At 40.3% G+C, this 24,620-nt stretch overlaps 1 protein-coding gene and 1 pseudogene across 1 annotated transcript in view; one reads left to right on the forward strand and one right to left on the reverse strand.

Annotated features, from left to right (window-relative positions):
- The window catches only part of LOC136876294 (juvenile hormone esterase), a 533,707-nt gene that overhangs the window by 56,081 nt on the left and 453,006 nt on the right, over positions 1-24,620 (forward strand). The window lies entirely within an intron of this gene.
- Positions 24,388-24,508, reverse strand: LOC137501364 (5S ribosomal RNA; annotated as a pseudogene).

Here is a 24,620-nt window from a genome sequence, read left to right on the forward strand (position 1 = left end):
ATTAGGAGTGTCACTATTCATCTCAGCGACCCCCAAAACTATGAATTCGACACTATTTTCGATAATTTTATATATTTCGCCCCCTACCCCGAAGGGGGCTGAACTTGGTTTAAAAGATTCCGGAGTGTCACTGTTCATCTCAGTGACCCCGTAAAGTATGGATTGGACAATACTTTTGATGATTTTTATATATCAGCCCCCTCGACCCCCCCCGCCCCTAAGGGCGCCTGGGGTGTCTTATCCTTACGTGGTTTGTCTCATGATACTAAAATTCTGGACTACCGCTATTCATCTCAGCGACCCCAAAAACTGTGGATTCGACACAAATTACGATTACTTTTATGTACCACTCCCCCTTGCCTCTACCCTAAAGGGGGCTGAACTTGGAATTAAAAAATGCCTGAATGTCATTTTTCATCTAAGCGACCCCGAAAAGTATGAATTCGACACTATTTTCGATTATTTGTATATATCACTCCCCCCTCGCCCCCCACACCAAAGGGGGCTGAACTTGGAATTTAAAAAAATCCCGGGATGTCACTATTCATCTCAGCGACCCCGAAAAGTATGGATTCGACACTATTTTCATTTATTTTTTGTATATCACTCCCCTCGCCCCCCCCGCCCCCAGCGGTGTTTGGGATGTCTTACCCCAACGCGGTTTGTCTCCTGATACCAAATCATAAGTGTATCAAATTTGGTTGAAATCGCTCCAATGGTCTGGGAGGAGATGTGGTACAAACCAACCCACCCACCCACATACATACAATGATATATATATATATATAAGGCATTGTAAATTAGGTCCACTGAGTATTTTAAATTCATAATAATTTTTCATAATCATTTGCTTCAAATTCTAGTCAGTGGATAGATTTTAAAATTGTAATTATCATTACGGTTCACGTATCATTACGGGCCGATGACCTAGATGATAGGCCCTTTTAAACAACAATCATAATAATCATATTATTATTATTCTGATATTTTGTGACTGAGTGAAATAGGGTAATTCTTGTAGTTGGAATACTTTATTATCACACTTCCCAGGAAGCTAGCACTGCAATTTGGCTCAAATGTTTCTCATAGCTAACTACGAAAAGTGAAGATGTTCCATTGTGACATTTTGTGAATAAAGGGGTGATATTGGGTTAACTACCCAAATTGCAATATCATTAACTCTCACACTTTCTACAAAGGTAGAGGACTTAACATTTTCTACAATTGTTCCTTATAAGAAAATGAATAATTTACTCCGATGTTTTGTGGTAAACTGGGTGAAATTGGGTTAACTATCCTCAATCCCATATCATTAAATCGCATACTTCCCACAAAGGCAGAGGGCTGAAATTTAGCACATGTGTTTCTTGTAAGCTAATTAAGAAAAGTAAGGATTTAATTAAGAAACATGCATTTTGCCATGCGAAGAACGATCATTCAGGTAATATTAATAAACAATGCGCAATTCTCTCAGAATTAGCAATTAAACAAGAAAAAAGAATGAATAAAAGATAAATATAAAGAAACTAATCCAATAATGATTATGTGTTTTTAATTGTATATGTCAGTTTCACTGGATATATAAAATGTTATATATTATTTTTGTGCTGTCAGAATTCATTAGTAACAAATGCAAACATTTATGAGTGTGAAACATAAATTACATGTGATCGTCCGCAGAGAATTTTACGATATTTAGCACTATTGTCTAGGATACGGATGGCCCAACTGGGTACTAAAATCAACATTTATGTGTGCCAATTACCACTCTAAAATTATCATTTATCTCTCGTGGTGTAATCATGTAGGCTACATACTTCATCCTTATATTCACATAAAGTTTTATTCGCTTCTAACAGCTCCTTGTTACCGGGCGATATGGCCGTCCGGTTAGGAGCGCGCAGCTGTGAGCTCCCATCCGGGAGATAGTGGGTTCGAACTCCACTGTCGATGGTTTTCCGTGGTTTCCCATTTTCACACCAGGAAAATGCTGGGTCTCTACCTTAATTAAGGCCACGACCGCTTCCTTCACATTCCTAGGCCTTTTCTGTCCCATCATCGCCATAAGACCTATCTGTGTCGGTGCGACGTAAAGCAACTAGCCAAGTCAACAACTCCTTGTTAGTTCGTTATATTGTTTGTCTATAGGCGAGGAGGCTGGAAGTATTTATGTACGGGGACAACGCCACAGAGGACATTACCAAATTTCTGAGTGAGAAAACGAGGAGAACTTTTTAGTAAAACATGAACTAACCTTAGAAATGTGACTCGCTATACGATATATGTTGGCCCAGTTTCACGTACCACGTGTGTTTTTCCGAGGATGCAGCTTTCCGTATATCTGCGTCGCTAGTTATCTTCTGATGTAGTTTTGGTTGACCGTGAGAGAACTAAGATGTAGTTTGCTCGCCTATTTGTCAAAGCTGGAACTCTGCACCTGTGAAACACTAAGGCGTCCATGACCCCACAACTGGACTCTCAGGATTTCATCTGAAGAGACACTAATGGACTAAACTCAATCGCTTGATAACAGGCCACGCTAGATGTAATGCGATGCTACATCATAAGTGGGGACTAGACATCGGACTTTTAGCCAGTAACAAGTTAGAATGGTTTGTAGGAGGTGTCGTGCAACCCGTTTTTCTATACTGCAGCAAGAATAACATAAATTCTAGGAGTCGAACACTGCTGGATTTAAATAGTAAAGAGAGATGGTGGTGAAAACCCTCAGGAATACTCTTCAATGAGAACGGGTCCTTCTGAGGGTGATTGACCATGGTGAACAGATGAATTGGACTAATGGACTAGGAGCGATTGTCACACATTTTAAGCTGGAAGCGATTGACACTAGTCTATGCAAATCTCACAGCATAAACGTTGCACAGGGTAGTTGAAGGGATAGTCCTGTGTAATTTCCAGTCGTCATCATCTCATTGTCAGGGGAGGGAGCGGGCAGTGAGTCACGCGCAGGTGTAAACAGAATGGACTGGGGGCGACTGTCACTGGCAGCGAATGACAGACCGGGATAAACGAGGACGCATGGTAGCCTTAAAATTACGGCAACAAAACTGATTTCAAAGAGGACTATTTTGTCATGAATGGTCCTCACGTTCAAGAAGATTTCCCAACTTATAGGTACTAGTCTAGACGCTTCAACTCGTGATGACCCACGCCAGTCAACTCATGATTGGATCAGTCTGTGAAATAATGACCCATCTAACATCGGACATCGATAATGCACGTTTTGAGCGAAGATATGAAAAGTTTACTTCTTACAATTTGTGCTTCATTACTTTATCCTTGTCGATCAACTCATAAACAGTTTTCGTTTGTTTTCATCCCTGTTGTCACTGGTGACGAAATATCGTGAATTATAATCAGGATACGAATGGAAGAAGAAAACAAGATTTCCCGTTGTAAAAGATGGTGTTCATCCGCCGACGAATCGTCTACAACAAATTTTAGGAATGTGACGTATTGCGCTGGCCCCGCGTGCCTGCCTGTTACCCAGAGGCCACGGGTTCGATTCCCAGCCAGGTCAGGGATTTTTGTGCTCGGACATTTGCGGTCACTGAGATAAATTGTGCCCACTCACAGAAATTCCCAATCAGTTACAGGAGACTTGCGGTCACTGCAGCAGGTGTGTCGTCGCGATTGCGAACAGTATTGATTGCGGACAGTCGCGATTGCGGGCACAAAATATTTGGGAAGAGTGCCAGCTCGTTCCAGGGTTTTCCTCTTTCTGTTGCATCTTTATTGTGGACAGTCTCGACTGCGGACACACCATTAGTAGTCTCGATGTGCCTATTTCCTACAGATATGCCTTCGTAAAATAAAATACTTTTATTACTACTTTTATTACTAGTGCAAGTGCGTAAAGGTTCATTGTTAGTGCTAACCGGGAATGCTTGCCGTTTTTTAGAGCTCCTCGTTCATTTTTGAGGCAGGCCTGCCGTGTAGCTCCGCACATGAAGTTAACGGAGTGGGTGGGGGGGAAGACCCACGGACGCCATGAACCCGCACGGTTAACTGTACTCGGCCTTTAAAATAATGAAGACCTAGTCCCATAATTACCTGCTTTCTTGCTTTGTCAGAATAACTGTTTGCACATTTTAAGAAGTTTGTCGTTTTTGCTACTAATTATTTACGTATTAATTTAGACTTGTAATTAATTCTCATCTATAAGAATCGTCATAATTTTACGTAAATACTGTTTAATAATACACTCTTATTTACAACATACGTTTTTTGGACGAACGACACTTACGCTTACTCCATTCTGAGGACAAGTGACATTACGTCCAAAAACCTTTCCAAGTTGCCTTCCTCATTGTACTTCCTCGTGCTTCGAGCAATTCTTTCGTACAGTTAACAGTACATTCTTTTTATTTTAGTTTCTTCCGAATTTAAATCCTTCCGCAGAATTGAATGATCTGAATTCTCTGCTTCCAGCTTTAGATAAGTGATGAGATCTCTTATTCTTGGGTCAGGCCTTCCAATTTTACTACTGATTTTGTAATTCCACCCTTCAAAGGTATTGCTTGTTCTGTGTCTAACGTTAAAATAGTTCCACATCTCCAGCGGGATAAACTCATTCAGCAGCCATTGCTCAACTAATTAGTCGAAGAATTCTGTTAATTTCACATCTGGCGGAGCTTGAATGTGAATTAGAATCCATCCACTGTCTACATCTTCAGGCTTCACAAAAGCAAGTGCAGCACATTTTCTTACATTTCCTCTGATTTCTTCTTTGTCCTTTAAAAGAGTCATCATTTCTATTTCCTGAATCTTCCTCCACAGACACTGCGTGAAATGAAAAAAATCCGTGAATCTCAGATTGAGGAAATGTTTCTCTTAGAGCAAAAATACCACCAGTCTCAAAGTCTTCTCTGAATTTCTCTGGTTTCCATTCTGGAACAGCTTGCACGGTGTTTTCAAGCATCCGAATATAATATGTTCTCGTCAGGAAAAAGTGCAAATACAATAGGAGTGATGTTAGTTTCACTTTAACTACTTCACAGGTCCACATGTATCGTGTATAGTTGGGCGAACTGGCTGCTTACACTCTTAAATGCACCGTCAACGAAACGCAACGTTTTTTCTCGCAACATTTCCTTAGCTAAAGAAATGGCGAGAATTAACATTCTGTCACCTGGGCCGTCGTCTGAAAGGAGAAGCATTTTCCGTCAAACATTTTCAACAATTCGTCCCTGAGGATGATTTCTAACGCTAACTTCTGTTCTTTCTGCACTCCGGAATCCTTATTCCTTCCATAGTACATTGAATGTGAAATATTTGCAAACTGAGGAATGTGTGTTACAAGTTCATATCCTTTATTATGCAAATTTCGGAATTCTTCAGAATAAATCTAAGGTATAGAAGAACCAGGTTCTTGTCTAGCCCGTTTCTTTGCACGAAATATTGCTTATTTTACATCCAGTTGAGCCTCATCAGGTATGCAATCATGATTTACAATTCTCACGAGTTCATTACCTAAAATAAGTAAGGAATTAAATAATAAGTAGTAATTAAATATTAATAATAAAATAAGAATAATAAATATTTAATAAGTTAAAACTTTTCTTCACGCTTCATAATACGTGCAGAGGGAATTTATGTTTGTCAATCTGGAAAAATTGAAATTGGATCACAAATAATAAATATATTGTATTTTAATATATTTGAAACTAAAGTTTAAATGAATCAGAGTTGAAACTTGATAGACCGAGCTCGATAGCTGCAGTCGCTTAAGTGCGGCCAGTATCCAGTATTCGGGAGATAGTAGGTTTGAACCCCACTGTCGGCAGCCCTAAAAATGGTTTTCCGTGGTATCCCATTTTCACACCAGGCAAATGCTGGGGCTGTACCTTAATTAAGGCCACGGCCGCTTCCTTCCCACTCCTAGCCCTTTCCTGTCCCATCGTCGCCATAAGACCTATCTGTGTCGGTGCGACTTAAAGCAACTAGCAAAAAGAAACTTGATAGAGAGGTATACATGTTAAAATTATTAATATCTGTTAAGATTAAGTTCTGTTACATACTGTACCAGTAAAATGTAGCCCGGATTTACTATTTAATGTATAATCGCATGACTTATGTCTCAGGGCAGCTCCAGATAAATTATAGCTAGGGCTTGGTACAGGAGGAATGCTCCTACCTACAAGAAACTTGAAATTCCTTTTAAAGAATGAAGTTTATTCAAATAAATGCATGTTGAATTGGATATCACCTTTGTGTATATTTTCGTCGTCTTCCTTTCTGCTATTTGCTTTACGTCGCACCGACACAGATAAGTCTTATGGTGACGATGGGATAGAAAAGGCCTAGGAATTGGAAGAAAGTGGCCGTGGCCTTAATTAAGGTACAGCCCCGGCATTTGCCTGGTGTGAAAATGGGAAACCACGGGAAACCATCTTCAGGGTTGCCGACAGTGGGGCTAGAACCCACTATCTCCCGATTACTGGATACTGGCCGCACTTAAGCGACTGCAGCTATCGAGCTCGGTTTCTTCGTCTTCAAAATCGCCTATCGGGTAACCCGTACTCCCAGGTCATCATGTTAAATTGGACTGAACGCGTTCTCAGGCCTCGTTCGTCAACATAGAATGGAGCTGGAATACCCAGGTTGGTCAGACATAGGATCGAACTCGTACCTCTGAAGTCCTAGACGGTCTCCGACGTTCTCCGACGACCTTGCGAGGTAATCACTCGTTCTATTACTCACACGAGTGTCCACAATGGCACAGCTCCCCGACACTTATTTAACACCAATTTAGGTAATATGGCGTCGATCTTCACTAGTCCCTTGTAGATAGAATTTAAATGTTATTTAAAGATGAAGATGCGGATAGCATCAAATTAAGAAAAAAATAACAGTTTATGAACATAAACTTTGAGAACAACGAAACTGAAGACTATTCATATATTACACACAGTTCGTGGTTGCTTTCCACTGAAATATAATCGCACTTGACACTAGAATAAAGATAAGACTGCACCAGAGTTTATCCAACGGGCACTGCTGCCAGTAACGCACTAATAAATTATTAAACACTTTGTGGAAATAATAACGTTAGCAATTATTAAGCACAGATCGAAATTGAACACAGTTTGAATTAAGTGTCGTTCACTTCAACCTAAAATTTGAAGAAATAATAAAGTTAGCAATTATTATACACAGTTTTAAATTCAGTTCATTATGAATTGAGTATCGTTCACTTCTACCCAGAGTTAATCACTTGTGTCCAAGCACACGAATATAAATTGGGTAATGGGTAGTCACTTGCATTTAGGATATTGAAAAGTTTAAACACTTCCATGGTCACTTAAGAAATGAAAGAAAATAAGCATTAAGCTGACTGAGTTTTAAGAAATTCCACAGTTAATAATATGCTGTAGTAGTGTGCCACTTCGAAATTTACAACACTTGTAGGTAAGAAACTAAGTTTTACAATTATAAAACTTGTCACATGTCGATGTTCCTATACGCGCACAAAATCTAAGTTCCAATCAAATGTCAGAACCTAAGTCCAGTGTAAGACTTGTAAAATTCGAAGTCACTATACGCACATAAAGTCTAAGTTCAAATCAACTGACAAAATTTAAGTCCACTGTAAAGTCTTATCACATATTGGAGTTTCTACTCGCGCACAGATTCTAAGTTCCAATTAACTGACAGAATCTAAGTCCTCTATAAAGACTTGCAGAATTCGAAGTTAGATTTTGACAGCACTTTGTCTCGGCGAACAGAGTAATGGTGCTGCGTGGTGAGTACGAATGGACTCCCAGCTGTGACTGACTGACTTGGGTTGAGCTCGTCTTAAATACGATTTGTGCTTCTACGTCATCAGATATCATGATTTCTATGAAGTGGAATAACTCGAGAACCCCTCGATGGATTTACTTGAAACTTAATATTAGGGACGTTTACAGGATTCTCTACAAAATGACGTATCCCCCGAGTTAATACGATCATTATTGCAGGAGTTTTGAAAGTTTCCTAGTCAAACATTTGGGAAGGTGTGACGTTTCTTCTAGAACACGTCAGTCCATGCCGGGTAGCAAGTGACAGAACAGGCGGGTAGCCTATCTTGCCCCTGCGCCTTCGTACAGCTGTAGCTGCTTCAGGCGGGCTCGCTCCGCCGAGCGTAGACAGACCAGGCTCGCAGTAAATATTTTGCTTGATGATTAAATATTATTTATTTAAAAAATACATGTACCGCGCATAATTGGTACAATACCTTTAGTAAATAATTTTCCTTTGCACTTCTTCGTTTTCTCCTTCAAACAAATCCATGTGATAACAATATTTTTACTCATTCTAAACTGTCTGTAACTATAACTATGCAATAAGGCACATGGCTTACCTTTCTCCGTCTCAATAAATTCCATAATAGCACGACGATTAATGAGCAGAAACAAGCAAACGTACTAAAAACTCAACACAGTGGTAGAACTAACGTTCTGTGTGACAACTAGAGTAGAGCAGAATTGGATTGGTAAGACGGGAGAAAGAGGGGTGGAAAACGCTGGAACGAGCTGGCACTCTTCCCAAATATTTTGTGTCTGCAATCGACACTGTCCGCAATCAACACAGCACCTAACCTGCCTGAGCTCCTTTTCGCTTGTTCTAGATCAACATTCTTGTCTCGTGCGCATTGTTTAGATACTGATACCAAGCCACCAAGACCATTCTATACCGAAACTTTCTGGTGTAAGAATATTCTGTTGTATTCTGCAATGGAGTTGACAGTTACTAATAGAGCAAATCGTTGTGCACATTACAATGGTTATATGTACTGACAGTGTAGGAAAAGTCAACATGGCATCATCACCTGGGGGTGTCTGAAGGAACAAGTCATGTCATATTTTTGGAAACATACATTTCTGCAATTTGTAAAACAAAGTATAAAGCATGTCCGCCTTGGTGGCGTAGTGGTTAGTGTGATTAGCTGCCACCCCCGGAGGCCCGGGTTCGAAACCCGGCTTTGCCACGAAATTTCATAAGTAGTACGGGGGTGGAACGGCGTCCACTCAGCCTCGGGAGGCCAACTGAGTAGAGGTGGGTTCGATTCCCACCTCAGCCATCCTGGAAGTGGTTTTCCGTGTTTCTCCACTTCTCCCCCGTGTAAATGCCGTGATGGTACCTAACTTAAGGCCACGGTCGCTTCCTTCCCTCTACTTTGTATATCCCTTCCAAACTTCCCACCCCCACCAAGGCCCCTGTTCAGCATAGCAGGTGAAGCCGCCTGGGCGAAGTACTGGTCATCCTCCCCAGTTGTATCCCCCGACCCAATGTCTCACGCTCCAGGGCACTGTCCTTGAGGCGGTAGAGGTGGGATCCCTCGCTGAGTCCGAGGGAAAAACAAACCCTGGAGGTTAAACAGATTAAGAAGTATAAAACATCCCAATGTATATTGTGTTGGAAGTTGGATTAGATCAGATGACTGGTTTTTGAGTAACAATGTCTTACGCACGGTTGAAACGCGTTTGAAAACGGGCACTTTTTGCTTTCCATCTGTGTTTTTTTAATAATTACAAGTCAAAACATAACGTAAAATGAAGCTTAAAATGAAACTTAAAATGAAGCGTAAAAATGATGACGTCATTTGATTTTCTGTAGGGCTATTGGTTATTTATTAAACAACCTAAAACATATAGTAATTTGGAAGACGGTAAGTTGTATGTTTAAAAGTGCTGATTTCCATCATACTTTATCCAGAATGTTGACCTAGAACAAGTGGGCAGGTCCTCAGGCAGGTTAGCGAGGACACCTCGAAATTAAGTTAATGAGGCCCACCCATGCTGCAGTGACCGCAATCTCCTGTGACTACTGGGGAATTTCTGTGAGTGGGCAAAAGTTTATCTCAGTGACCGCAAATATCCGGCAACCGGGATTTTTTCCAGGATCTGAGGTCTGCTTTGAGGTCCACTCAGGTACGTGATTAAAATTGAGAAATCTGACGGTGAGATAACGCCCCCGGTCTAAGCCAAGAATAACGGCCGAGAGGATTCGTCGTGCTTATCACATGACACCTCGTAATATGCAGGCCTTCAGGCTGGGCAGCGGTCTCTTGGTAGGCCAAGGCCCTTCGAGGCTGTTTTACCATGTGGCTTGTTAATGTAATGTAATCATCACTGATAAGATTTATAGACAACGAATCACACGCCGTGAGATCTCAGTTCGATAAAGTGACCTAGAAGATTTCATCACCTTTTTCTGCAACACAATAATGTTCCAGTTATACTGGTAATATTACAAAAAGTAGTTATCCCATGCTCTCGGTGAGAAGGGCGCCATATTGCCAGATCTTGCAAGATGTTCATATTTTCTATTTAAACAGACATTTTGTTCGTTTCTGTGTTGGAGAGGCATGGTGGCATTTGGTCCAAGGGGTCCCAGTTTCGATTACCGGCAGATCTGTGATTTTAAACTTAATTGGTTAATTTTTCTGGCTCGGGGACTGGGTGTTTGTCTTCAACATTAGAAATCGATTTAGGCGGGGCCACATCCTCGAAGACTTGCAGGTCGCTTACGCACCGTCTACTACGAAAAGACCTGTACCAGGCCTCCCCAGAGGCATTAGCCATTATTTATTTATTTATTTATTTATTTATTTATTTATTTATTTATTTATTTATTTAGAAATGGTTCTGGCTTCTTGTTTAACTCTTTGTTCTCGGTAATGCTGCATGGAAACTTCTGCACGACTGTAAACATTTGGGGTTTCCAAATGGGTACAATGACCACGCCTAGCATTTCCTCTCAACAAAACCAGGTCCAATTACCATATAAACGCTCTCATTTACTTTATGACGTTACAGTTATTACAGGACCTTGGCCTCTTTTATCAGAGCTTTCCCACTCGACCTATCTTTTGCACGTCTATGCCGTCTATTCATTCCAATGGACAGAGCACATTTTTCCGAGTTCTGCTGTCTTCTGCTGTGAGGGTGAGCTCTTATTCATCTACTCCCTGCATTTTACGATATGAACTTGCTCATATTTACGGGTTGTAGTAATTGTAGTAAGGATGTAAAGGAGAGGGCATATTAGTCTCCGGTAAGACCCTACGTAGAGTATTGTTCCAGTTTATGAGACCCTTTCCAGGATTACTTGATTGGAGAACTGGAAAAAATCCAAAGGAAAGCAGCTCGATTTTTTCTGGGTGATTTCCGAAAGAAGAGTAGCATTACAAAAATGTTGCGAAGTTTGGACTGGGAAGACTTGGGAGAAAGGAGACGAGCTGCTCCACTAAGTGGCATGTTTCTAGCTCTCAGTAGAGATATGGCGTAGAATGTCATTAGTAGGCGAAGAAGATAGCCTAGTATTTTTTTAAGTAGGAAATATCACAAAATGAAGCTAATGCTGAAATTCAAGAGGAAACAATGGGGGCAAATATTCGTTTATAGGAAAGGGAGTTAGCGATTGGAATAATTTATTAAGGAGATGTTCAATACATTTCCAAATCCTTTGCAATAATTTTAAAAAGGCGACTGCCCTAATTGTAGATCAGTTTTGATTGATTGATCGATCGATCCTCCCTCCATCACTAATTTACCCAAACTATGCACATCTTCCAATATTTATTACTGTAAACTAAATCCAGATCTAGGTAAAAATTCTCCGTTAATACCGTGTTTTACTGAAGACTTCATTAGTCCTGAGTAGTGAAGATGCTAACTCATCTGTAACCTGGTACAATATTATTTATGTTTTGTATAACCAATCTATTTGAAATCTAAACTACACTGTTCAAAAATAAAATTTGTTCACGTTTTTTACATGTTTATACATCACTGATATGCATATTGAAATGAAAACAGATTTTTTTGGGGACAATTCTCAATTGAAATGAACAGTGTTCTTTGGCTACTCAAGACACATCACTGCACAACATGTCACACACCAAAATGGCTACGTGGTGATTAAGCGCCCTAGTAAGTATTGCCACTCCTTGCATGGGTAACAGCTTCACAACGCCTTCTCAGGCTTCTGACAACGCGCCGCACGTTCAGTTGAGGCAGACGTTCCTACTCTGCCAAAAGGGCCTCCTCAAGGGCTTATGATCTGTGGAGTGGTGGACTTCTTGCTCGGATGCGTTGCTCTAGTTGGTCCCAGATTCGTTCGATCGGATTCAAATCGGGATTTCTGGATGGCCACTGCATTCGTTGCATATGGTGTTCTTCGAGGTATTTCAGAACGAAGTTCACCTCATACATTCCTGTATTATTATTATTATTATGCATGAAAACTAAATTTTCTCTAACTTGCCTCAGATTAGAATTACATTTGGCACTAAGTTCTTTTCCAAATATTGTCTGTCAGTTGAGGAGACATTGCTAATGATCAGAAAATAGGTTTTCATGTCACGACTATGTCCGGCTCCATGACTAAATGTTTAGCGTGGAGGATCCAGGGTTCGATTCCTGGCGGGGTGGGGATTTTAACATTTATTGGTTAATTGCAATAGCTCTGGGACTGGGGGTGTGTGCCGTCTTCAGCATTAGAATACATCATAGGCAGGGCCCCATTCTCACAGACGCGCAGGTCGTCTATATGGCGTCAACTCCAAAGCCTTGCACCAGGTCTCTTCGGAGGCCACACGCCATTATTATTATGTCACAACTTATTCCTATCCACCCCATAACAGACTGACCCCCATAAACATCGTTTTTTTTGTATGCATATTCACAGAAATTGTGTCCCAACATAAACAATCAACACTGCCCCACTCCAGTACCGAAGAGGAGGGGAAGGAATTGAACGGGTGGTGCTGAAGGCACAGTGTGTGTATTCCTATACATCCACCACTGTTCCCATTACAGTCACAACAGTCTTGCAGCGGGCTGTCAACCTTCAGCATTACGTTAAACGAGAAGGTGGGGAGATACCATGCTTTCTTTAAATCGGAACGCATGCGTGTACAGCTGTTGGATGAAATCGCTCCCTATCTTCTTCAGACTCACAGGATCATCTGAACGATAAACGCAAAACGGAATTCATCCGAGAACAGCACAAGACGCCAGTGACTTAGCTGCAAGTGCAGTAATGATCTCTAGCACATTGTCGTCTTCCACCTCGATGTCATCTGTCCAGTGTAGGAATTTGTTCTTCTTTCTATTTGCCTTACGCCGGGCTGAGTGGCTCAGACGGTTAAGGCGCTGGCCTTCTAACCCCAACTTGGCAGGTTCGATCCTGGCTCAGTCCGGTGGTATTTGAAGGTGCTCAAATACGACAGCCCCGTGTCGGTAGATTTACTGGCACGTAAAAGAACTCCCGCGGGACTAAATTCCGGCACCTCGGCGTCTCCGAAGACCTTAAAAAAAGTAGTTAGTGGGACGTAAAACAAATAGCATTATTATTTGCCTTACATCGCACCGACACAGATAGGCCTTATGGCGTCGATGGGATAGGAAAGGCCTAGGAGAGGGAAGGAAGCGGCCGTGGCCTTAATTAAGGTACAGCCCCAGCATTTGCCTGGTGTGAAAATGGGAAACCACGGACAACCATCTTCAGAGCTACCGACAGTGGGATTCCAACCCACTATCTCCCGGATGCAAGCTCACAGCTATGCGACTCTAACCGCACGGCCAGCTCGCTCAGTGTGTAGGAATTTAAGTGGGTTGTCGGCATCTTACATTGGCCTCTCGAAGCCTGCTTCTTACTGGTCACTAACTCGTACTCCAAGAAGCCTGCTGTAGATTCACCTGTAGTGCTTGTGCTGTACTTTCTTGAAGCAGACTAAGTGCACGAGTGGATTTATTCGACGACAACTGCTTCGCCCGTTGCCTACATCGGTCCGCACGATCAGCCATTCGACTTTATTCAAAGGCATCCTCGGCCTACAAATACAACAGTAAAGCATGCTAAGTTTTCGATATTTATCGTAAGTACATATTCAACACTTCTTGTATTAGATTAAAATACCAAAAAACATTAAATAAAAAAAACAGCGGAGTAAAGGTTTGACGTTAACACACAAAGGGATATCGGGCAAAGGAAATAAACTGATTGGTAGAGTTATAAATTTATTAAGAACAGAGCGGTCAAGAAAGGAATTTTGTTCATTTGTACATGGCGCAGCTGCGAGCTTGCATTGGTGAGATGGTAGGCGGATCCCACGGTCGGCTGCCCAGAAGTTGGTTTTCCATGGTTTCCCATTTTCACACCTGGAAAATGCTGGGGCTGTACCTAAGGCCATGGCCGCTTTCTTCCCAATCTTAGCCCTTTCCCATCCTTCCGTCGCCCAAATCCTTCGATGTGTTACTGCGAAGTTCTTGGTTATTTTATACACTTGAGTATTTATAAATAATGTAATATGGAGCCTTTGGTTTAAATATGAAGAATTTAGAATTGCGGGTCTGGACTCTTGAAAGGATTGTTAGTTTTATGATGATTGGGGAACTGCAATTATGTGAGGTTATGTAATTTCAATTATCTAATGTTCTTTCGTCCTGTCTGACAGATCTAAACGGAGTTGCACTGTAATTAGTATACACCAGTTTTACTTTAACAAAAATATTCTGTGAATATATTGGTTAAGTGGTGTGAATGTAACAAGCGTGCATTTATGTTTTCAGTCAGTCACGGTGCGAAGTATCGATCGAGTGACTTCAATGTAAATGTAAAAAATGCAAAGCCATCCCCGTACAGGCTATGAAGGCCCTTGGAGGACTGCAAGGTAAAGGCTTCCACTATCCATAACCTCAGCACTAAATGGGATAAATAAATAAATAAATAAATAAATAAATAAATAAATAAATAAATAAATAAATAAATAAATAAATAAATAAATAAATAAATAAATAAATAAATAAATAAATAAATAAATAAATAAATAAATCAACGTTCATCTGCATTTAAGACTGTCATCCAGGTGGCAGATTCCCTATCAATGGTTGATTCTTTTCTTAAATGGTTGGAAATACTTTGGAAATTGTTCAAACATTTCCCTTGATAAATACTCCCATTCCGTATTTCTTCTTCCTTTAAATTAATATTTGCCCCGGTTTGTCCTCTTTGAAGACTTGGGAGTAAGGGGATGAGCTGCTCGACTACGCGGTGTGCTCTGAGCTGTCAGTGGAGAGATGGCGAGGAATGACATTAGTAGACGAATACGCTTTGGAGCTTTCAAATGTAGGAAAGGCCTAATATTAAGATAAAGTTGGAATTCAAGAGGACAAATTTGGGCAAATATTCGTTTATAGGAAGAGGAATTAGGGACTGGAATAATTTACGAAGGGAGATGTTCGATAAATCTCCAAGATCTTTGAAAATTTTAAGAAAATGCTAGGTAAACAATTAATAGGGAATCTATCAATTGGGTGACACTCCTTAATGCAAATCAGTGGTAAATCGTCCGGCTCCATGGCTAAATGGATAGCGTGCTGGCCTTTGGTCCAGAGGGTTCCGGCTTCGATTCCCGGCAGGGTCTGGGAATTTAACCTTCATTGGTTAATTCCACTGGCTCGGGATCTGGGTGTTTGTGCTATTCCCAATATCCCTGCAACTCAAACACCACACATAACACTGTCCTCCACCATAATAACACGCAGTTACCTGCACATGGCAGATGCCGCCCATCCTCATCGGAGGGTCTGCCTCACAAGAGCTGCATCCGGCCAGAAATAGCCACACGAAATTATTATTTTATAGTGGTAAATGAAAAGTGAAAAGGTCTGATTTACCCCAGCCAATTCTGGAGGTGGACAGCAGAATCTCTTTTCTTGTGAGCCTTCTTTGCCTTCGGTTTTATGGAAGATGGGAAAGGTCTGTTCGTAATTTAATGAACGTAATATTTTCGTGCATAGTCATGGCTACGAGAACCTCCGTGGCTCAGGCGATAGCGCGTCTGTCTCTCACCGCTGAGTTCCGTGGTTCAAAACCTGGTCATTCCATATGAGATTTGTGCTAGACAAAGCGGAGGTGGGACAGGTTTTTCTCGGGGTACTCCGGTTTTCTCTTGTCATCCTTCACTCTAGCAAGACTCTCCAATATCATTTCATTTCATTTCATCTGTCAGTCATTAATCATTGCTTCGCGTGAGTGCGCCAGGCATCGGCAGCCGGCACAATTCCTATCCTCGCCGCTAGATGGCGGTTTCATTAATTCAATTCCTGACCCGGTCAAATGACTAGAAACATGCTGTGGATTTTCACTCATAAAAGAATTCGTATTGCAGGTCTGGTAGTATTTCACAGAATTCATAGAAAATAAAGCACACAGTGGAATAAAAATAGCCGTACAGTTGTTTTACAATAAGTTTCACGTTTTTGATCAAATATTTGAAAACAGTAATTCCAAACTGATATTCTATATTTTTCTACGGTTTTTGATATGTTATTAAGATGTTTACTCAAATATCTGATTTGATTTTGACTGTTTTCTTTTATTTCTTACAGGTCATTTTCAGCAAAGGCAAAGACTGTAAATCTAGAGCAGATACGGTTTTGTGTCGTACAATGTATCTTAGTGTTATGGACGGTTCGTTTAATGTTGCAAGATTGAAGGAGGTCAGTTTGAGCTAAGAAAGCAAATTCATCTCCGCACAGGCCATGAATGCCCATGGAGAAGTGGAAGGTAAAGATTACACCATTCATAACCTCAACTCTAAGCGGGATAGAATGGTTCTCTCTATTCCCGGTCGCCTTTGCCCCTAGAAATTAACGCGGTAGTCAGTTTTGGTGTAGACCCAGGCCTCTCAAACGCCCAAAATCTCACGCGTGCAAATTGAGGCGCAGAGTTCCTGTGGACAGTGCATTGGTCCCATTCGGCTCGGCTCGGACCAACGCTTCGTCTCTGGGCTACTCGGCTAAGCTCGGCTCAACTCGGCTCAACTTAGCCCGGATTTGGAGCGCTAGGGAGCAAGTGAGAAAGAGGGAGACAGGCGGAGCGAACGAGACAGACCCGGTGAAAAAGAGAGACAGTGCTATTGCTCCAAATCGAGGAGTGGGGGTCTGCACTCTGGTCAACCAAGCGAAGTCGTCTTTTGCACCGTGCACAGTGCATGCACATGGTGCATGCAGTCTGAGAGGCCCTGGTGTAGACTGTGTGAACCTGAGGGCCATGTGCCGTCTCAGAATAGGAAATCTCCTTTCTTAAATTTTTCGACTTCGCAATGAGGAATAGAATTCGTAACCTTCCGAATGATTTTACCACCTCGTCTAGGAAACCTCTTGTCTATAAGAGCACTAATGAGATTAAACTGTATTGAACTCTGTTAAGTGCATGCCTACAAAGTGCACGGCTACTTTTTGCCCACCCTATACAGCCTAATAATGTAATATTTGTTCCCGGTGTATTAAATTTTGAAAACAGAAATAATTCTGGAAAGATTCACCATTTCAAGGGTCATGAGACAAATTCCAGGTGGCCAAGGATCGGCTTAAATTGCATTATGTTCCTCATCCCTTTTTACGATTAAGTAATATAAGCTCACAGTTCAATACAGAGTTTTTATATAAAGAAGCGAGAGGAAACTGAAATGAAATGAAGAACAACACTCAAGTTTTATTTAATTGCATATAATGTTCTTTATTGAAGAGTTCTTGGAATGGGCTTCGTTCTGCTTAATTTCATTTTTGCAAATTAGCAATTTGTTAATGCGAGTATAAACAAAGGAGCTCCAATATACAGTACCGTGGAGGCAAGAAATTCTAATAGGACGTTGCACTTGCGTTACGAACGCGAAGAGGATTACCGGAAATATGATCCTTTAAAACAAGTCGAGGGCCGAGTTTCAGAGGAATGTTGCAACACCTTGTGGTTCGCACACTCGCGCAGGAAATGCATCACTATTCACTTGGACTCGAGAGACTTGCGAGTAGACGTTTAGGTGGTATAAACCTATATTTTAGGTTTCTTGTATGCTTAAAATGGGTCTTTTATAGGTTTTGCTTCGTGGATGTTTTCAGGGCCGGGTTGGTTAATAAGTTCCAAGGGAAGTTGGTGTCCCAACACTTGGCATAGGCGAAAGTTATCTTCAGGTAAGCCTTTGCTTCATGTAGCTGTGGGACTTATTTCTCCTAACTACACTAGCAATGAACGCAACTGCAGTTTTATGCTACTCGAGATGGGATTCCTGCTCACATTTAACAGAAAATAAAAACAAAATCGTAAGTATATTTATAATACTATAAAAGAAATGACTAAGTAGTCAGTGGAATAGCTCGCAAAATAGCCCTCATTGCATTACAATTTCATGCTCTCAAGACAAAACACAATTCAGAATGAATTATACTACAAGTACACAAACAAATACAATCTAACTTACCTTGCACTGACCCGGCCAGAGATAATTCAATTCAACGTAGAAAACCCAGGACTCTCCAGAGAGCGGAGTAAATCTAATGCCAAAACGCGAAAGAATGTCAACGAGATACTGCACTAATTTACTTGGATTAAACCAACTTTACTAAATAACAATTACATTTTATATTCTTAGAACATACAACGTACAAATATTCAATCAAGGGTATGACAAGGAAACAGAACGTTCAGTGCACACTGGGCTGAAAACGAAAATAATCGACGTGGAATTACACACTAACAGGTATTGCATATAATCTAAAATCAATGCAAATTAATATTATGATCATAAATTTAACCAGCGTAACGATACGCACATTTCGAAGAAAAGGAAACGAAAGATAAATGTGTATGGGACAAACCTACTTGAAATAACACGTAGAACATGAGATTACAAGGTCACGATTTCAATTAGCATAACAGTGTTCTAAGAAATTAAAATCTATTAACTTTAAAATAATAACGTAAAGTAGGTCGGGTAATCAAGCATAAGTAGTTACAGGTAAATCCAATTCGCAAGCGTAGTGCATTCCATAATGAGCAATAAATATGAGAAATTAAATTCCCTCAAACAAGAAATTCCCCGATGAAATTAAAGAAATAATATACAATTATTAAAATCAGCAGCAAAGGGTTAAATAAGGAAATAAAATATAATCAAAATATGACCAATATGACCAGAGAGACGTAAATAGTTTAGATATACATAGTAATTACATTACACTCAGATAATAAAACCATGTGTGTCGAAATTACTCGGTGAGGGATGGATTAGGCCAAAAATTGAATAAGGAATACATAGTCAAGTACAAATTCGCAAACGGTATTAAACTTGAAATTGTATTCAACCAGGATCCCAATAAGCAAAACAGCCGTTCCCCTCCACCATGTTAGGTTTTATAGATAAAATTACCCGGAAGGGAGAAGTGAACATGAAAAACCACGTACTGAGTATGGTAGTTTTACCAAGCATATCTCATATAAAGGTAGAACTTGCAATTTTCAAGATTAAAAGAATTCACCAGAAATAAGATGGTTACGTTACCACGTAACTGTTCCGTAGAAGTTGACCCTTGGGAGTAAAATCCATATCCGAAATAGTTGCTAAAATCAAGAAGATTGCTTAAAACTTAAAGAGCTGTAACAGCTCGCTTTTCCGGGATCAGTAAAGACCCAACATCCTTTCCATGGACCAAGATCAGGGTGAAGAAGCGCTGTCATTCTAAAATATAATCATAATTTTGATTACTTACTAGAGTAGATTAGGGTTGATTTGTTTGTTCAAGTGCTTGAATCGTTCGTGATTGTATAGGAACACGTTTCACGTAAAGATAAGATTAAGATTCATTTTAGAAATGCTTAAATGTGTTTTCAGTTATCGGAAGCTTTATAGATATTAAGGCATGTTGTAAGATTATCCAGAGGTAGAGAGTTGCCAGTAAATTGAATTGTGGTGAGACGGAATAAATTCCATTGGATTGTTTGTAAATATCAATGATTATTTGTGACGCGAAGTTTCGCCAGTGGATAGAAATATAATAATCAGTAGAAGTATCGGAGTGATAAAACGGGTGATGTCTAAACGAGTGTTTAATAATAATGCTTTGTGAATAATGGCACGGGCTTAGTTTGATAGAATGATTGCATTTAATTTAAATGTGGATATAACATGTGGCGTGGAAGACTATAATTCGGGCAGTAAATTTGATTTTAACATTAATTGTTGATTTATCGTTTGGACTCCATAATAATCATAAATATTTGTTTAGAAGTGATAGAGGCACTTGTGTATGATGGTCACGCAATGTTGAAAGCCCAGAGTGATTTGAGCCAAATTTTTATGTTGGAATTCATGCGGGACAAAAATCCGGCATGAGATGAAATTGAATTGCACTGATGTTGATGAAGAAATAGATGATTCTTGGGGCCTACGTCGATATAATATGCCGATTCCAGTGTCATGAGTGGCAGGAGAGTCCACGCACCGAGGATTAATTAGTGAATTAAATGCTTTGAAGAGTTCCAGTGGAATAAATGGACTTCAAATGAAAAGGAATGAAAAATTTACCACTTGCAGGGTTTGGATGTATTTGCCCAGGTGCGAGGTGCCATGGGATTTGAGATTTGTCTTGGGAGGACATGGTGTTCCCATAAATTAACGGCAGTACGAAAATAAGGTTGCAGGTTCGAATACCGTTATTATGTCCCGACCGATGTGAATTCGGAGCTTGATGGTTTATATTGGGATTTAACATATGTGACTAAATTCTAAAGATTGGAAATTAAATATACTGGACCATTAGGTTAGAGTCTCTTTGTCGTTTCCTTCAGTTAACGATTAGCATATCTTGGTTAGGATCCCGGGGAGAGTTTGTATTATCCCGGGTTGGTCTCATCTCAACAGAGGTGGAGACGATGACATGATTCATGTGATCGCGCCCACCTGGCCAACAGGTAATTGGTCAATGACCATCAATGGTCATTGTGTTCACGAGGGTCGAATTGCAGCCATCAGAAATCAACGGTTCCACCTCCCAACTGGATGGGTGGTCAAAACTGTAAAATAATATGTGAAATTTTCAGGAAATATTTGCCAAATTACCGGCAAAATAAGGGTCAACGAATGTTGTAGTTTGTTAAATTTTTGTCTTAAATAAAATGCTCCTTTAGCATTGCAAGAAAACAGTTCCAGGTTCTTGTTCTTGTAGAATAGTAAACCCTTGGTGATCGTTTAAATATCCGTCCCCATTCCTAGGACGGAGCCTTCCAATTTTTCCCTTTGATCTGATTTAATATATATTTTTTTGTGTTTATATGATGAGCCTTAAAGTTAATGATTTGAGTGCCCCCTTCCACCCTGTAGTACTGATTAGATGGCGCCCGTACATTTATTTGGAGATCTTATATCTTCATATTTTTTTATTGTTTGTTAGTTGCGATAGATTCGGACCGTAACACCCCCTGAGATAAATTCTGGATGGGACTCGGGCTTTGAGTTGGTACAACATAACAATTAAAGTTAAAAAAGTATTGAAGCAACCATTCACCCCACCTTTTGCCTGCTGCATTTTCTGTGGACGACAGGAGTAATGGTGGAAAATACTTTTACAGTAGCTTTCAACGGAAAAATAACATTATTCATTTGAAGAAGGCAAACAGATATTCAGGTTATTTTAGGTGTCAACTCCTCCTTTAGGTGCGATGAAATTCACATATTCTGCTTCATGAAGTGTGAAACGAATATATATCTCCAAATTTAATGAAGTACCGAGGAAAAATTTAGATTAAAACCTACAAATCCGGGCCTTTCTTATGAGACACTCAATATTTTGGTTGCCGGCCTTGAGACACTGGAGCGGAAAGGATTATCATCCATAGTATACCCAATACCTTTCGGCCGGATGACATTTGTGTTGGTTCTATTACCGTGTGTGAACTGTAGGGTGAGTGAAACATCAGGCGGTCGTGACTTCCAACAACGTATTTGTAATCTATAAGTCAATGCTGTTGATTTACACCACAACATAGCGATCGTAACTTGTGCTAACTCTCTCGTAATATCTAACAGAACTATTACCGCCGAGTCAAGGAAGGGTTGATCACGGAATATCGGCAAGGAAATATTAAGCACAAGAGCTTGACAGAAATGTAAACATTCAACTGTATGCCAGTGATTGGTTCACACGTTCCGATAGGTGTGAGACCCGACAACGAGTGCTGATGTACAATTATGCATGTGGTGGAAAGTGACATTTCATGCACAAGTAATTCGCCAACCACGTCCATAATGGCAAAATAAAGATATATAAAATTTAATTAGTCGGCGGAGAAATGACACTGCCATTAATTTTAACGGCGTGAAATAGTCTAAAGTAAAAATATATTTCGTCATTTATTTTATTCTTCATTTTATTATACAGTTTTTGCTGATGTTTATTGTTGCATCATACATTTATATTTCCTGTACATTAAATTTTTATCTCTTTAATTATTTTATTTTAATTCATGGACATTCTAAGGAAGAATGGAGTTGATCGGAGGGAAAGAAGGCTGATTATGAATCTATACCTACAACAGAAAATAAGAGTGCAGATTGGGAATGAGATGGAGGAAAGCACAATTGGAAGTGGAGTAAGACAAATCTGTTGTCTCCCCCAATAGTGTTTAACACGTATTTGGAGCATATTATTCAGAAATGTATGGAAGGAAAAAATAGGAGTGCGGGTTGGTGGTAGGAGGATAGAATGTATTCGATTTGCTGATGTTATGGTGTTTTTGGCAGAGAGTGAAAGAGCTATGTTTGGAATGATAGAAGATTTAAATAAGACCTGTGAAGAATTCGGAATAAGAATCGATGAGAAAGAGACAAAACGCATGACGTTAAGTGCAATAAAAGTAAGAACAACTGTCAAGTTAGGACAAGATAATATAGAACAAGTAAGTGCTTTCAGATATTTGGGAAGCACAATAACGGAAGACATGCGATGCAAACCGGAGGTAAAAACTCGTATCACCACTACCAAGGAGGCACTTAATAAGAAGAGAAGGCTTTTTTTGGGTGCGTGCACAGGAGGAAGAAAATTGCGAAGTGCTTTATACGGAGCTGAGACATGGACACTGAAGAAAGTGGAAGAAAGAAAACTGGAAGTATTTGAGATGTGGATTTTGAAGAGGATGGAGGGGATAAAATGGGTAGAGAAAGTGAGAAATAAGAAGGTGCTGAGAAGAGTGAGGGGATGAAAGGGAAATATTAAAGGTAATCAGGAAGAGGAAACACAATTGTCTTGGACACTGGATGAGAAGAGATTGTTTACTAAGAGATTCTATGCAAGGAATGGTGAATGGAAGAAAATGGAAGAAATGGAAGAAGATATCAGACGATTGATAGTATAAGGATAGAAGCCAACTATGAGAAAACGAAGAGGGTAGCAGGTGACAGGACTGCACGGAGAGCTGCCATGTGAAAACCTGCCCGGGGAAAGAACACTAATGGTGGTTTATTTTAACTTACACTATTTCAACACACATTTAGGCTATTAAGTACAGGATAATATATGAGAGGTATGAGTCATAAGGTTCAGTGATTACATAAATGTTTTAGTATATGTTAAATCTATGTTTCTTTTTATCACTGCACACTCGAGTTTGGTCCTGCAGAGCTGTTTTAGTGTCATTTTATTCGGAATTTAGTTGTTTTATCAATGGTGGAGTAATCGGGCGTTGAACATTCGACGAAAATTTCACTTTTTTTTTTTCGAAGAGATGCCCGTCACTAACAGCTTCACCAAATGGAATAAGTTTTAAATCTTTGTATAGGGCATTATGTAGGCTTCTAAACGACACTTTGTTTTACTGAAATCGGACTGATGGTTCCGTAGTTACGATTGTCCTCGAGCGTGGCACCGGCAAAATCTCGTCGTATTTGGCGGGTATCTTAGTTTGACGGGTGACGTCACAGAATTATTTTTCGGTGTCAAATTATAGCTTCAAAGTTGACATTTGCAACAATACAATTATAAAGGCGATATCCTTATAGACAGATATATCAGTTTGGCAAAATAGCGTCACGTTTGTGACGGGCGTTCCAGCGCTAGTACGCGCCCCGTGACTGCTAAGTCATCAGCCCAGAGGCTTGCTGGATCCTCAAATAGCACCACCAAAGGTTATACAGTTACAGGGAAACCGCCAACAACCGATGGTGGCGCTAAAATGAGGCGTCCTACGCAAGATGAGGAGTGAGGTAGTTTGCCTCTGATTTCCTCACTGTGCTAGAAAATGCTATTATAAACCATACTGAATGTTTTGGACAGAGAAGTATGGTGTGGCTTGGTTCATCAGCTAGATGGCTCAATTATGATAGTGGATTCGAACCTCACTGAATGTAGTTTTCCATGGTTTCCCATTTTCACGCTTTAATTATAGCCACGATCGCTTCCTTCCCACTCCTAGCTCTTATCCTATCGTCTTCATAAGACCTGTCGGTGTCGCTGCGACGTAAAGCTAATTTAAAAAAATAAATAAAAAATCCGCTCAAATGGTTTATTTTCCAAACTATTTTGCGGCAAATTGTCCAGTTATTCACAACCGTTAACCTTATACACTACAGTGGTCACCCATCCAAGTACTGCCCACGCCCAATGTTGCTTAACTGCGGTGATCGGACGAGAACCGGTGCATTCAACATGGTATGGCCGTTGGCATATACACTACAGTGTTACTCATATTTGTCAGCCTTTTTTGTTCGAAATAAACATGGCGAGAATCTTTTAAAACGGTCGACCCATTTACTCGCTACGGCCTTTCGAAATGTA

Source organism: Anabrus simplex, chromosome 6 (assembly GCF_040414725.1).
Source record: "Anabrus simplex isolate iqAnaSimp1 chromosome 6, ASM4041472v1, whole genome shotgun sequence".
In the NCBI taxonomy this organism is placed as follows: Eukaryota; Metazoa; Arthropoda; class Insecta; order Orthoptera; family Tettigoniidae; genus Anabrus; species Anabrus simplex.